The sequence below is a fragment of the Cupressus sempervirens genome, chromosome 11, assembly GCF_028749045.1.
Source record: "Cupressus sempervirens isolate cs-2001-9-10 chromosome 11, ASM2874904v1, whole genome shotgun sequence".
Lineage (NCBI taxonomy): Eukaryota > Viridiplantae > Streptophyta > Pinopsida > Cupressales > Cupressaceae > Cupressus > Cupressus sempervirens.
The window spans coordinates 729,757,393-729,773,621 of record NC_143128.1 but is presented as its reverse complement, the minus strand read 5'-3'; positions in this window follow the sequence as shown (position 1 = coordinate 729,773,621).

The window sequence follows — 16,229 nt, the reverse complement described above, 5'->3', positions numbered from 1 at the left end:
TTCAGTGTGAAGAAGTTTTAGTGAATGAAAAATTTGATTTGATGAGTAACAAGACTACAAGTAGGTAGGAATCAGATTTCATGTACTCTTCACATCTAGATACACAAGGTGAGTTGCAAAATTTTGATGAATATGACTCTTTAATTGAAAAGGAGTATGAGCACTTTGTGTTTCCTATTGGTAGCATGCACGAGCCTTTTGATATTGAGGACTCTCAATTTGATTTTTGTATTCAAGGGCATGCTAATATACATTTCCATAGTGAGTATGATGAAGAAAGTAATTAAATTTTTTATATGCACTATGAGAATGGTTTTGTTTCACCTAATCTGCTAATCAGAAATTCTGATATGTTTGGTGAAACAAGTGAAAATGGTACTTACAATTTACCTTAGAGGGATGTAAATGAAAATTAAGTTTTTGATAGAGGTAAGAGGTTTTGAGTTTGGTGGCCTGATGCCATCACCTTGTACAACTAGTTTTAGGTTTCCCTGCTTTTAATAAGCTGTTTAGAGAAAGTTTTATTATCAAGTGTGTGGTCTACTTCTTCCAATGATTCTAAATTGTTGCTATGCTTGTGAGGGGCATGCATCCCTAGATAGAGCCACTATGTGCTTGGTTTTTCATCATTAAAAAACTTGCATATTACAATGAAAATTTAGATGCTTATTCAAAATTAGGGTTATGTGTTTCAAGATTTGTTTGCCCTAAATCAAAAACCCTTTTTTTCATGTTACTCTTTCTAAAGGTAGGGTTTCATTTGTTTAATTGAAAAAATTGGGGGAAAGTTTTTAGAGCTTGAAATACCTTAGAAATCCTTATTTTATATTAATTTTTGCATAAGGTCTTTTAATTTCTTTTTCCTAGCTATTTTTGGCCCCAACCACTTTTTTCTAACCGTGGTTTCTGACTGTGAGTCAACATGGCTTAGTTTTCTTTAACCTCCCATGGTTTAAGTGACAACCATTGATCATCTAAAGATCAACAAGCATTGCTATTCTGTATTTTGAACCTGCTCAAACTTTAAAGAATGTAAGAAAGTGCCCATGTGAAATGCAACATGGGTGATTTTATTTCCTTTATAGGTCATAAAAGGATAGACTCATCAGAGCATCTCAGAGTTATCAGATGGTCATTAAAGCACTATGGGAATTTTGAGCCATCTCATTATAGGTCAATATGAGTAGTGGAGTTACTTTTTTTTTGTAATATAACATTGCACCGTCGATCTTGGAAAGATCTATAATAGACACATTACCACAATATAAAGATCTGTGATGTTTATGAAATACAGGAAAGTTCCCTAGCGACATATGTACTTGATGACATCATGTGCCCTTAGTTTTAAAAATGTGTTGGAATAGTTGGCAAATGCTAGACATGCTAGAAAAGGAAACACATTCTATTGGTTACTTATGCTAACTAGATTGTGAAGGGGTTAAGATATATCACACCATCGATCTTTAAAAGATTAGCTAAGTCACATTACTACTTCATGAAAAGTGACTAAATTTTAACTAAAGCAGGGAAGCACCTAGTTGCCATGTAGACAAGTGGGGCTAGTCATGAAAAGGGTCACCTAGTCATGCCAAGTTGGAAAGGTTTCAGAATAGTTGGAAAAGTGTTAGAACACTTGGTAGGTTAGCTAAATTTTATTGGAAAAGGTTGATGACTATTTTCAAATAAAGTGAATCTTGTGGAACCATCAATCATTTGAAGATTGATGATGGGCACTTTCTTGCTTTATAAAGATGCACAAGTTTTAGAGAAAGTAGGGAAGTGATTTTGTGACATGTGGAAAGTCAGCCAGTTTTGACCCTTAGGGTGGCAAATAACGAGGCTAATGTAGGATGCTAGCAAATCAAAATCTGACATGTGGCACATTCCAAAAAGGAAAAAAGAGTCAAAAGGGAGGATGTCATGACATCATGAGTTAGATGTTTTAAGTTTTTTTTTCAACTTATGTGTATGTGGATCTCACTTGGCCATCAACTAGTTTTTGACCTAGGGTGGCAGATATATTTGATATAAAAATGTAGGAATAAGGCATGGTTCTGCACGATGCCAAATAAAATGAGTGAATAATTTGATTTGTAGATGTAGTCTTGAAGTAAGGATAAGATTTTTTCATTTGAGATGGGATATGGTGGAAAATCATATAAAATCATAATCTGAATGACCACCAAAGAAAAAGTAAATATCTCGAAGGCAATTGTAGAGGAAGTTGATAATTTCATGAACATGAGAAAATGAAGACAAAGAAAATTAAATTAAAGGCTCCTGCTTATATGATATTTTCCAATAAACTAGTTTTCTCATCTCTGAGGAGATATTTTGCAAAATAGTTATTTGGTTGTGATGAGATTTGATTCTTGGCCACCAAGAAAGAAGAGATACATTTCAACAATAGCAACAAGAAGAGTTTCAAGTGGACACATGGCATCATCAAATCTAATCCAGAAACTTCTTCTTGTTTATATATTTTCTCCTCCTCTCATTTGTAAGTGTTGGCAGTTTTCACTGTGAGACTAGAAGGGGTTCCAATTTGTCTATGAGATCGCATTGTTGGATCCAAAGCAATGATTCCACCACATTCTTCAGCATATTTCTCTTGTATGAACAAACATAGTTGATCTAATACAGATAGTTCTGATCTATTTAGTGGTTTTATGAATTGTTGGCATGCATCTAAATGTATAGTTTCAAAGAAATGAATACAAATGAGTAGGAATATCTTAGTTTCATTCTGACTCTCATCTCCAATCTCTATAATCTGCAATGTTATGTGGTTTAGGGACAAAGAAATGAGACCCATTGACATCCCCTTAAGGTTGTACGTTTGATATATTTTGCTATTGGAACAAAGGTCCAAGTAAATTCTTGATGTATTTGATAGGGTTGTGTCATGTCCCCTTTTCAAATAATTAAAAATAATAATCTTTGCTAAGGTAGGCAAACCCAAAAAGATGAAGTTTTAGAAAAAGGGGATAATCTTTGGAAGCTAATGGACTAATAAATAAAGATTATTATTAAAATATGTTTTATTAACCCCTCTTGGACGTGAGTTAGGGTTATGCCCTCTTTTAAGGGGTTTGGAGGCATTTTGGGCTGATTCCAGAACTTGATTTTTGCTCATTTCTTTGTTATTCTTCAGAGGCTGCCAAACTTGTGGAGAAGGAGACCCAAGAACGAGAGTTTGTAGGTTTCCAGGGAGACCCAAGAATGGGAGTTTTTAGGTTTTTAGGAAGGCTAAGGATGGGAGTTTGAAGCCATTCCATGTGCATGCTCATGCAGAGTTTGCCTTTGTGCTGAACAATGCAGATTTGTGAGTTTTCAGGTGTATTTTTTTGTAAGAGTTTGGTGTTTCCGGTTGAGTATTTCATATCAGTTTGGGTTGCTGCTGTATATCATACTTTTAAATGTTAAAATAGATCTGAAAATATTTATTTGGATATGATTATACTTCTGTGATAGATTATTAAGTTTTTGTGGTGGTTTCGGGCTATTTTGTGCTATTTTTGGGAGCTCGATGAGCATTGTTTTTGTGCTCCGTTTGGGTGCTATTGTGTGCATGTTATAAAGATCTGAAAATGTAATTTTATAGGCTATTATGCTGATCAAAATTATATAAAAATGTCCACTTTCAGATTTATTAATAATAGGTGAAGTTATGAAGCTTTGGCACTATTTCTGGCATACCCGATTTGGGGTTTCTTGAGAAATTTGGTGGATCTTTGTGATATTAGTTGTTTGATTTTGAAAATCTAATTAGAGGCATGAAATATAATTTAAAATCAGTAAAGGGACATTTCAGTGGTATCAGAGCCATGATCTTGCCAGCCTGAGGGTTTGTAGAAGTTTGCATGTCAGTTTTGACAACTATGCAGATCTTGCATGTCAATTTTGACAACTACCCAGATCTTGCATGTTAGTTTTGATAACTACCCAAATCTTGAATATCATAATTTATGGTTGCATGTTGCTTCCAATCAGCTGGATGTCAAAATTTATGTTTGCATTCTACTTCTAATCATTTGCATGTTAGTTCTTGGTGAATTTGGTGGTTGCACGTTGCTTCTAATCAGTTGCATGTCAAAATTTATGGTTGCATGCAACTAAGTGAAAGAGAAAAGAGATATTTACAGCGAGAAAAGAATAAAGAAATTTTGATCAAACCTCCAGTTGAAAGTAAAAGTATAAAATCCAAGGAAGGAAAAAGTATGGCTAATCTAGATGAGATGGCAAAGAAATTCTTCCAAGACATCCAAAATACTCAGAAGCAAACAATGGATAGTTTGGCAGAAACTAGAGAGGCTTTGCGAATATTGATAGAAAAATTGCAAGGAGTTGCATCTATTAATGAGAAAGGAAGCACTTCAGAGGAGTCAAGAAATCTAAAACTCACACCCTCTCAATCAACAAAAACTATTTTTCTGCATGCAAATGAGCCACCAGTGCCAAATCCAGCCCTTAATCCCATGGAAGAGGTTACAGGTAACTTTATTGTATTAAGAGCTACTTACAATGGTTTAGATGATGACTTTTGTAGTTTAGTTTCTTTTAGAGAATATGTGGATATGATGAACACTTTGATGCCCAAGAGAGAGTACAAAAGGGAGCATGACATAAGTGGAAGAGAGATCAAAAATAAAATAAGCAAGTTTATAGCACCTACTTTTGATGGAACAAATAAAATTTCAGCTAGAGCATGGCTACAAAAATTACAGACCTTCTTCACACTTAACCTCATGAAGGAGAGTGATGCTGTTCAAATTGCAAGTCTACACTTGGAAGATGCAGCCTATGATTGGTGGTATCAGGGAATGACTACTCAAGGTCATGATCAAGTAACTACATTTGATGATTTTAGTCAAAGAGTGATAGATAGATTTGACCTCAAGGATGATGATTATGAGGATGTTGTTATGCATGATGGTGAGATACCTGGTAGAGATGAGCAGACATTGAGCATTCATGACTTTTTTGAGAGAGAGAGTATCAGGCACAATTAGATGCTTCAACACATGAGGTTGAGATTGGTAGTACTTCACATGATTTGTCCAGCCAGCTGAAAGTGAACAAAGACAGTATTGTGACTTCATTATCTCATCATGATAGGTATGTGGAGTTAGTTGGTATTGGTCATATTACTCAAGTGAGGATTTTGCTTGAGTAACCAGCTGGTTCTAATTTACAGATATGGACTCGAGATTGTTATATTGGCATTTGGGATTTAGTTAACTGGAGATCTTTAACACTTTTTGGTAGTAGTGTTTGTTTGGGTGCTATCATGGATTTGATTAGCAGATTGCACGATGTTGTATTTTCTTGTGCCAGCAGCTTGTCCGATGCTGGTATTAGTTTTTATACACTGGTGTTGGGCTTTGTTCATATATCCAGTCGACCATACTTGCTGGAATGTGTTGATTATCTTTCATATTTGGCAGTGTGTACCACTGAGTCCCAGGATCATATTGGCATTGATGACATCTAGGAGGATGCATTGCGCAGTTTTGAAGACTTAGTTTCCTTGGCAGTTTCTTTTGGTACAGAGGAGTTAGACATTTGTGCTACAGTTTTTGATACTCCATATGTTAATATGAGCTTTGGAGTTGATTCACAGGATATGGATGGTAATACTCCAGAGACTAGTAACTTTGAGGATACTCCTTTAGACAGTGCATCAGAGGAGGTTTGTAGGAGATAGTCTAGCCAGTGCCATCATGTGTCTAATCAGTTGAGAGTTAGTGAGCGAGACATTGCTATCGCTTGCCAGCATTTTGATGCTGCTCGTCAGTTGTTAGCCATTTATGGATGGGGTTCTCCTACTAGTGATGAGCAGGGAGGTAGTTATCTTTCCTTGACAGAGTTCCACTCTTTATGGGAGGCTATCCAGATACTAAGACAAGATTATATGCATTTGGTAGCCGATAGAGATTATCTTATGGAGTGGGGTAGTATAGCATACGATGCATTGTTAGCCAAGGAAGATGAGGTGAGTGAGCTTACTCAGCAGCTTGAGGTGACTTCTAAGATTCTTGAGAGTACACAGTTGGCTTTCAAGGAGTTACAATTTCATTTGGCTAAGGTGACCATGGAGTTAGAGCGACTACAATCTTTACCTGATTCTATACAGTCACAAGCTGTGGTGGTTGGTGATTCGAGGATGTCCATGGCTAAGATTTTCAGAGACAGTGGAGATGGGGATGCATCCATCCTTGATAATAACATTGGCATATCAGGTTCATTCCCACTAGAGTCATGTTTAGTTGAGTTGGGTGTTGTAGCAGATTGTTGTATGCCTAACATGGTGGTGGCCTCTAGTACTGATGGCATAAAGACTAGAGATGTATCAATGATCATGTGTGATGTTGGCGAGCTGACAGTTGGCATGGTTCCTGCTAGTAATACTACTCCCTTGGCAATTTCTTTAGAGGTAGTAGTCAGTTCCAACTTGATTAGTGATCGATTGCAGTTAGTTACATATGGATTGCAGTTTGAGCCACTGACTGAGATTGGTGCATTCTATCGACATTACATTGTGAGGTATGCTCATCAATTTACATTTGATGACCATGTTGGTGAGATGTTGATACAGAGATGTACTTTGGTTCCTAGTGCTTATCATCAATTATGGGATAGTTTGACACCTCGAGATGAGAGTTGTGATGGGCACTACATGGCAATAGGTTTTGCAGTTGATAGCTTGATAATACATGACTTAGAGCAGGAGTTTTGGAGTGATGCTTTAGTGGGTGTTGTTATTGATTCTACTCCTTTGGCTATGAGATCTCCTCACTTAGCTCATGATCAATCACAGTGGGTTGTATCACTTGTTCATGGCAAATTTGGTTTAGGTTCCATTTCTTGCTGTTTATCTTGTGATGGCTTTTCACCATCAAGGGTGCATGGGAGTTATGGTTATGAGATAGTGGCCAGTGATTTGAAGAGTTGTGTTGATTGCAAGAGTTGTACAGTGTGTGGATTCTCCATACTTGGTACAGTTTCATTTGAGAGCATTCACCATTGTTGCAGAGTTGGATTGTACATTCCGTATAGGCCAGTGGGATGCATTGATGGTATTTACTATGTTGGCAGTTTGATTTGTCAACTTTACTTGGGTTCTGATTTTCTAAGAGTTTTTGTCTCATGGGTTTCTAACTGTGGCAGTGGTGATTTTGGAGTTTGGTTGAGCTGTAATTTTCAGTTTGATTATGGATTCCTCTTGGTCATATTGTAGAGGATATTGCAGGAGCCTGTGTTAATTAGCAGTAGTATAGTTCATGACTACATTTGGGATCCAAGTGGATTGATTGGTTTATTGTTCAGCCATTGCTTGAGGACAAGAAATATTTGGGAGGGGAGGACTTGTCATGTCCCCTTTTCAAATAATTAAAAATAATAATCTTTGCTAAGGCAGGCAGGCCCAAAAAGATGAAGTTTTGGAAAAAAGGGGATAATCTTTGGAAGCTAATGGACTAATAAATTAAGATTATTATTAAAATATGTTTTATTAACCCCTCTTGGACGTGAGTTAGGGTTATGCCCTCTTTTAAGGGGTTTGGAGGCATTTTTGGATGATTCCAGAACTTGATTTTTGCTCATTTCTTTGTTATTCTTCAGAGGCTGCCAAACCTGTGGAGAAGGAGACCCAAGAACAGGAGTTTGCAGGTTTCTAGGGAGACCCAAGAACGGGCATTTGAAGGTTTCTAGGAAGGCTAAGGATGGGAGTTTGAAGCTATTCCATGTGCATGCTCATGTAGAGTTTGCCTTTGTGCTGAACAGTGCAGATTTGTGAGTTTTCGGGTGTATTTTTTGTAGGAGTTTGGTGTTTCCGGTTGAGTATTTCATATCAGTTTGGGTTGCTGCTGTATATCAAACTTTTAAATGTTAAAATAGAGCTGAAAATATGTATTTGGATATGATTATACTTATGTGATAGATTATTAAGTTTTTGTGGTGATTTTGGGCTATTTTGTGCTATTTTCGGGAGCCCGATGAGCATTGTTTTTGTCCTCCGTTTGGGTGCTATTGTGTGCATGTTATATAGATCTAGAAATTTAATTTTATAGGCTTTTATGCTGCTCAAATTTTTGTAGAAATGTCCACTTTCATATTTATTAATAATAGGTGAAGCTGTGAAGCTTTGGCACTATTTCTGGCATACTCGATTTGGGGTTTCTTGAGAAATTTGGTGGATCTTTGTGATATTAGTTGTTTGATTTTGAAAATATGATTTGAGGCATGAAATATCATTTAAAATCAGTAAAGGGAAATTTTAGGCTTGTTGGTTATTTGAGAAGGATACTTCATGAGAATGAGGTCTTTGTGAACACCAATGTCTGATTCCCAAATTGATAAGATAGATTTGATATGTTGATGTATGAAATATGTCAATGGTATCATAGATGTATGTGTGATTCATGGAATTTCTCAATAGATAAGGCACTAATCAGCTATAGGATCAACTTGTTCTTACTGCTGCATATTTGGGGATTTGCTGAAATGATCAAAATTATAATCATCCATTTCCCTTTCCATTTAAGAGCTGAAAGGATTCCCTCACTTAACTTATCAATTTCTTAGGTCATGTTATTAGCTATTTCATGTCTATGATCTTTGCATAAGTACAGAAGATATAAGGGTTTAATTTGCTTTGTTTATATTCAGTCTATGTTTTGAATACTGGTACAATATGAAGAATCTATAGGTCCACCTACCTAGGTTTTGGAGAGCCTGAACTAGAAGAATGGTGTAGCCTTGTAGTTGGCTCAATGTCTGAAAGGATATGTTGTAGATCAGAAGTAGCTGCTCCTAGATGTATCTTGTTCTCATCAGGGTAATTTGAAACCATGATGCTTCAAAACACCAACATATGGCTTTAGGTTTAAGAAATCAAACTTGACCTCATTATTGTGTGCTACAACTTGGGTAATGTCCCCTTGGTTTGGAAGTGGCTCCACTTCTTGTGAAGAAATGATCTCCACCTTGTCTTCATGTTGTTCATGAATCACCTCCTTGGGAGCTATTGGTATAGCATGAATCTACATTTGGTGCTACTAAAGAACACACTCCTTATATATAAGAGATGATGAATCAACATCTATGGAAGATTAGATAGCATCAAAATCATCAAAAAGGTCATCCTCATCATCAATCTCCTCTATTACATATGCAATAATATGCATAGGTTGAGGGGCAACCTCATGCATATCAACATGTTCATCCTCAAGGATAGAGCTATCCTTGAGGCACTCTTCTCCATCCTCCACATCATGGAGGACTATCTTCTACAACAAATAATATCCTTCCTATGAAAATTGCATCAAATACTCATTCACTTCTAAAGGCTCAAAAGCCATGATTTGTTCCTCAAGAGAAGGAACAACCTTTTCTTCCTCTTCTTCCTCAAAAAAAGAGGGAAGCTCTTTAAATAAGAGGATTGGATCCTCTTCATTCTTCTCGAGAACTACCTCTTTGTTCTCCTTAGCAAGCTATAACTCCTCCCCTTTTTGTTCTATTTTCTCCATTTCATTCTCTCAAAACTCCATGCTTGGGCCATCATGAGTCCATTCGCCTGGTCCACCCTCAAAGAGTGAAACAATGATAAGTATGGGAGGCTCATGAGGCCATCTTTTCTGCACATGGAGTGGAGGGGTTACAATAGTAGGCTCTTATAATGGATATGGCTTCTTGAAGCTAGGAATGACATATTTTGGAGAAGGGGTTGCCTCTTCTTACTTGGTTTGAAAATGAGCTAACGTGAGCCTCATTTACTCTTCTTTTGCTATACCAACTTGCCTTGCAAGATTCTCCTCAAATATCTATGTTTCTCCCTCTCATCTTCTTGTTGTTGGAGATAGGCCTGTTATGCCATCTCCTCCTATTGTCTCTCTATCTCTTGTTTCCTTGTAATCTCATCAAGCCTCCTATCATAAGCCATCAATTTATCATCTTTTTGAAGAAACCATGAGTCCATTTTCCTACTCCTTTCCTAGAGCTTGCAATCAATCTACCTTTGGAACTCCAAAATCATATCCTTAAGCTCTTTATATGGGGATGTTGGTACTGGTGGAGCAAGGGTAGGGGATAGGAATAGCCTTGAGCATACTAGCTATAAGTAGCTTGGGTACGAGATTGAAAGTGGCCATATGAGGGCTAAGGAATAACATTGTCATGATATTTGGGGGGGGGGGGGGAATAGTATTTATTTCTATGAAATGGGTCCATAGTTAGAATTATATAAAAATTGCATTTCACAATTTTTTTTGAAAAAATCACAAAAGATCAAGAATGATTTTTACATATCAACATTGTTTCATCTTGAAACTAGTAGATGTGTATAAGAGTCACCACGATGTTTAATTAAATGCCTCCAAAGACTAATGACACTAAGAATAACACCCAAATTCTCAATGTATAAAGAGTTCCATTGCTTCTAGTGCACTTGAGTAGCTGAAATTATTTGTCCAACTGAGCATGCCGAAAACTATAGTATGACCGATGGAGGTTTTAGAAATTGCTTTGAATCTTCTATTATCTATCCCAATAGGTGTGCCAAAAACTATTGTCACAAAAGCTTGCACACTTGCCTGAAGTTTGACCTATAGGAAACCTTGTGAAACATGGAAACAATCTCCAAGCTATGGAACTTGAACTATGAGATTGAGTCTCTGGAGAAGGTTTTCTTCCTTACAATCAGGATGCACCTAACTACTTCTTGAGGGAGAAAAGGGAGAAGGATATGCATGAAATCAAACTATCCAATCTAATCTAGAGGGGTTGATGCACCTTATTGAAATGGTTACAACTCTACCCTTATATGTACAATACATTGATGAAAAAAGACAAGTACACAAGTCTTGATTCTATTCTACCTTCTAAGAAACCACATGTAGGTTTGGAACTGATCAGATGCTAAAAAGAAAGACATGTTCATAGTACAACAATCATTAACAATTTGAACACAACATATAAATCTAAGGAAGCAAAAAAGAAACATTAAAAGAGAAGCAAGATATATGCATAGACTTATGAATGGAAAGAAGAGGGAAGAAGCCAACTCTTTAATTAATGTAAGCCAAGGAATACAGTTGCAAAGCATGAGGCTATTGCAAGTAAAATTGCTAAAATAGGGAAGAATAGAGAAGGACCATTTACAAATATTTACAACTGCCTTTTACAGAGTTTAGGCATAACTCTGATGTTTACATTGAGTTCAAACTCCCACTAGGTGGATTTGGATTGTATAGGAGAGCAATAACTAAGAATCAAAAGGGAAATTTAATTAGATGCACATCCCCAAAGGAAAAATCTAATCTTGCATGTAAATCAATCCCTAAAGAGATAGAAACAACAATCATAACTGCCCTGGTTGGTAGATGGATAACCGTGGTGGTGGAAGGATGAAAACCACATTTACCAATCATGGAGAACACCAAAAGGTGGTTATAGATGATCAAAAGGACCCATTCACCATAAAAGATCTTCTTGGTTCTATATTCACAACCATGCCAGGTTAGCTATGTCATCATTCAAAAGTCAATCCTTCCATGCGGCCTCATATATTTTAAATATTTTGTAACTATCATGTTGACCCTACGACTACAATTGTTCATAGCTTCAAAACTAATTTTCTTCATTGAGAGTTTGGCCATAAAAAAAACCATCTTCACTTTATACCTAATCACTTCTTCATAGATTTCTGTCATTTCAGTTCACTAACTACAGTGGCTTTGCAATGACCATCAAATTGACCTTCTCACTCCCTCAATATAGTTTAGGATTTAACACTTTCTTTACTTGCAATGTTGTGATGCCTTAATTCTTACCTTTGTTGCCCCTTCATAACCCTAACTCTAGATCATTCTTGACCATGTGCGATGAAGAAAAAACTATATGACTTTAACCTTTTCTTTTTTATCACAACCCTACAACCTTAAAATTTAATGATTGTTTAACCATTTCAAAGATGTGAATGAAGCATTTCACAACTTTGTAGCCCTGGCCCCAAGTTAGCCTAAACTCCTATTGAATATGCAATGGCTTATCTTTTGACTACATGTTTCCTTTTTGTGGATTTGCAACTTAGAAAAAATTGACTACATTTCCACCTATGAAGTTGTGAAGGCCCCTTTAACTATTGATCGCCCTATTGCAACCGCCTACTACTTCCTTCTACTAACTATTTTAAAATGGAAATAACCATTTGACTTAACTATTCCCATCTTTCACATCTTCACAACTTAGGAATTGGAGTTTATCTGAATGCTTGTAATCATGCGATAACATTGACTTTACTTTTTGGGCAAATAGGACACATGTCATCTCATTTATTTCTCACTTTGGCTAAACTTCATGGAACTTTGAAAAGCTAGAATAAAAAAAAGCATTGATCTAACAAGATCTAATGGTTCTTATATAAATGAAGTTCTTTTTTCATAGTCAACATCTTGACCAACCTATACATGCCATCTGTCAACTTGCTTTGACAAATTCCCTTTTGTAACCCACACCTGAATACGGTCCCACCCTATCCATGTGTCAAATGCTCACTTTATCACTTTAGCTATTCTTCATGCAACTTTAGAAAGCAAGAATAAAAAAATTATTGATCTACTTCCAAATAAATGACCATGATTGATTGTGGGCCTTTGAAGCTTTTCTTCTTTTTATCCATCAAGACCCTCTAGAATGTTGAAACTTGTCCAATGGTACATCACCACCATTGGGTCCCACATAAAATGGACTTACAGAAAATAGAAAGGTAGATGCATAAATGATTTAAATGAAGGTGATGTAGGGTCAACACATAGAGTGAATGAAACTAACAAGGGGACCCAACTCAAGTGACACTTGGGTAATCTGACCCTTCAAAAAGGTAATGCAAAATTATATCATTGAAGGGGATAACTAGGGTTCAGTTAGGTTTTAGCCACATGCCTAGAAAATTTTGCAAACTTGATGCCATGAATAGATATCTCTAATCAAATTTCAATGATGGTGATAAGGGAAAAAATGGTGGAGTCTAAAATGACTAACACTTAACTTTAGTAGGTCTGACTAGTAACCTAATGTATTGCATTGTCTTCACGATTAGATAGATGCTAGTCATACTTGATTGGCATGTGAGTTATCCATGTGTGGGTACCATGTGAATGGGATACATAGCAACCTTTACCACTATTGGGAATCAATGTATAGAGATTGTGTACTTCCAGTTTGAGTCTGGTGCAAGATATTCACTTGGTACCTTGGTGTATCTAAAGTACGTTCTCTTGTGATTTATGATTTACTTTGGATGCACTTGATATCATGTATATATGATGTTTAATATGTTTCTTAATTCATTCCATTATCATGTTGGTGTATCTTATTGCTTAGATGATGTTTCTTATGGATTAGTGATGCTATTGGTAGATCAGCATGTTGGATGTACTTGTTCTTATGAATGTAATTGATGGTTATTGGTAGAAAGATCTCATGAGACAATTCCAATAGTATTGTTCAAAAATTGAGATTCATTCTTGGGTGTATGGTTAGGATCCTTGAGATCTCATGATGTCATTATGGTAGGGAGAAAATGAGCATGATTGTATTGAGTTGGTTATTTCAAATGTGTGTTATTCCTTTTCTACTATGATGTTGTTTATGCTAATTTTGTAGATTAATGTTTTTTATTAGATGAATGTATGTTATTTCATGTGTATTTTAGCTTCGTTCAAATTCTTAGATATTCTTTTATGCTCTTGAGTTATCATTCCTTGAATTACATGGATTTGGTACTCCTCAGTGTAGAGGTTTCATATTTTTATACATTTCTTCTTGCTTTGTTGTTGTGTTTTTAGTTTTTGTTGCATGGGAAGAGAAGTCTCTCACCTGAGTATTTATTCTCTTGTGCAAGGATGTATTCTCTGTCATGAGTATGTACTTCCTCACGTGACAATACAAAGTGTTGCACTCATCTAATGGGGAAACTTACATGGCTCGTGAGGAATACTTGCACAAGAGTAAATCCTACCTTATGTGAGCATCTATGATATTTTCTTGCATGGAAAATAGTGAGTGTTTGCATACATGTCAAGAAGATGTAAATTATAGGTTTGAATACCCTTTAGGGTCTAACATATTTCTTTTTAAAAATAGATCATCTATCAGGTATATAAACTATATCATTTTAGTATAAGATGTTTTATATTTAAGATATATTTTAATATATGCAATGGTTCATTTGAGATTGGTTCCAACCCTCTAGGAGTTAAGATATAGATTCTAGAAAATTTTAGGGCTTTAGGATTTTAGACTTAGCAAATTTTAGGGTTCAACATTTATCTTTCAACATAGTATCCATTGGATGACTGATTATAACCTTCATCCCTCATCTCATGCATGAGCATTTGAGGGTCTTTGCTTACTATTATTTGTTATGATATGATTTGTTGGAAATGTACTTGTATGTTGAACCATGTTAAATACTTTTACTTTGGGTTTAAAAAGAACATCTCCTTGGTATTTTCTCATGATTCATGTGATCTTTGGTTTGTAGGTTATGATTTAGTGCTTGGAGATATTTGGAATTGTTTGTAAGACTTCTTCTAGTGTAGGTGGACATGTGAGTTTAGCCATGTTACCTACTTTATTATATTTAATTAATGTTTCATTCTTTCACTTGGTTACTTTGTGCTATTGTTAAGTATCTTATCTTAAGAAAAAAATTATTCAATTCATATTTTATCCTTGTGTTAAAAGGATCTCTATATGGGGCATTACAAAAGGGATTGCAAGAAAGAGGCCACCTAACCCTTTTACCTCTTGATCATATTTGAGTCACAAAAATATATGATTCTTTTTGGGTGTGTGGTAATAATGTATGTCTTAAGAAGATACATTTAGAGAGTTTGATGCTACCATAATGCCTCTAAAGACTATGTCCCAAGAAGTCATTAGGAAGATGGTGGAAGAGATGTTTGAGACCATAATTGAAGAAACTAAGAAGTAAATAAAGGGATATCAATGATGACAAAGTGGAAGGAGGAGGAGAGGAACTTGAAGATAACTCTAAAGATATAGGAGGATTATTTTTAGATCATAAGGCTTTAGTTGATGCTCTCAAGTTATTGAAAGGAGATGATACTAACAAGTTACTAGTTTATGGAGGCATCTTGAATCCAAAGGTGGTCATTGAGTGGGTTGAAGCCCTAACGAAGCATTTTGAATTGAATCAAGTGCCTAGAAGTGAGATGGTTAGGATACCCAAAGGAAATTTGAAGGTTTCTACTTTATCATGGTGGAATTACATCTAAGGAGAAAGGGTGAGAGATAGTAGAAACATGATAGCATCTTGGGATGTTATGAAGTCAAATATCAAAGCACAATTTCCATTTGTATCCTATTAGGTACAATTACGTAGGAGACTCCAAAATCTAAAATAAAGGGAATTGTATTAGTGTCTAGACTATAGAGTTTCATAAGTATACTCTTGGTCCAAGAAGAAGGATGAAGAACTAGAGAAGGTGAATATGTACTTAAATGGCCCAAGGTTGAACATTTAGGAAGAGATCATTCTATTGGCTCCTAAAATAATAAGAAAATTCTTTCAATTTTCCCTAAAAGTAGAGGATAAGTTAAAAAAGAGAGGTGAACAAAGTATAAGAGTTAGAGGTGGAAGAAACTTCAAAGGTAGAGGTAACTCTGGTGATAGAGGTCAATTCCAAGGATCACATAGGGAATCTATCCCAAAGGAGCATATGTAGGACTCAAGTAGAAGAGGATCCTATAAAAATAAGGGATCAAATGGAGGAATGTATAATGGATTAGGTAGATGATCCAATTTCTCTAGGATGAAATGCTACAATTGTGGTCAATTGAAACACCCTAGATATAGTTGTCCTCAAAAGCCTCCACTTCACAAGTAGCTAAAGTGGGGTAAACCATGCACAAGAGGAAGATACAAGTATTAATTCACTTGAGTTTTAATTATCCTTAGAGGTGGTTGGATAAATCTTGATGATCAGAAGGAGCTTGTTAAGAGAACTTGTCTAGTAAGATATATTACAAAGGAGGGCTCTATTTAGGATTAATAGCAAGGTGTTATACCCACAATAGATACTATTATCTCAACTAATTTTGATGATGACCAAGATAAGATAAATAGAATAATGAATAGTATGTAGAAGAATTGGATTATTTTATATATTGTTATTTATGTTAAGCCTACTTACTAATTTATG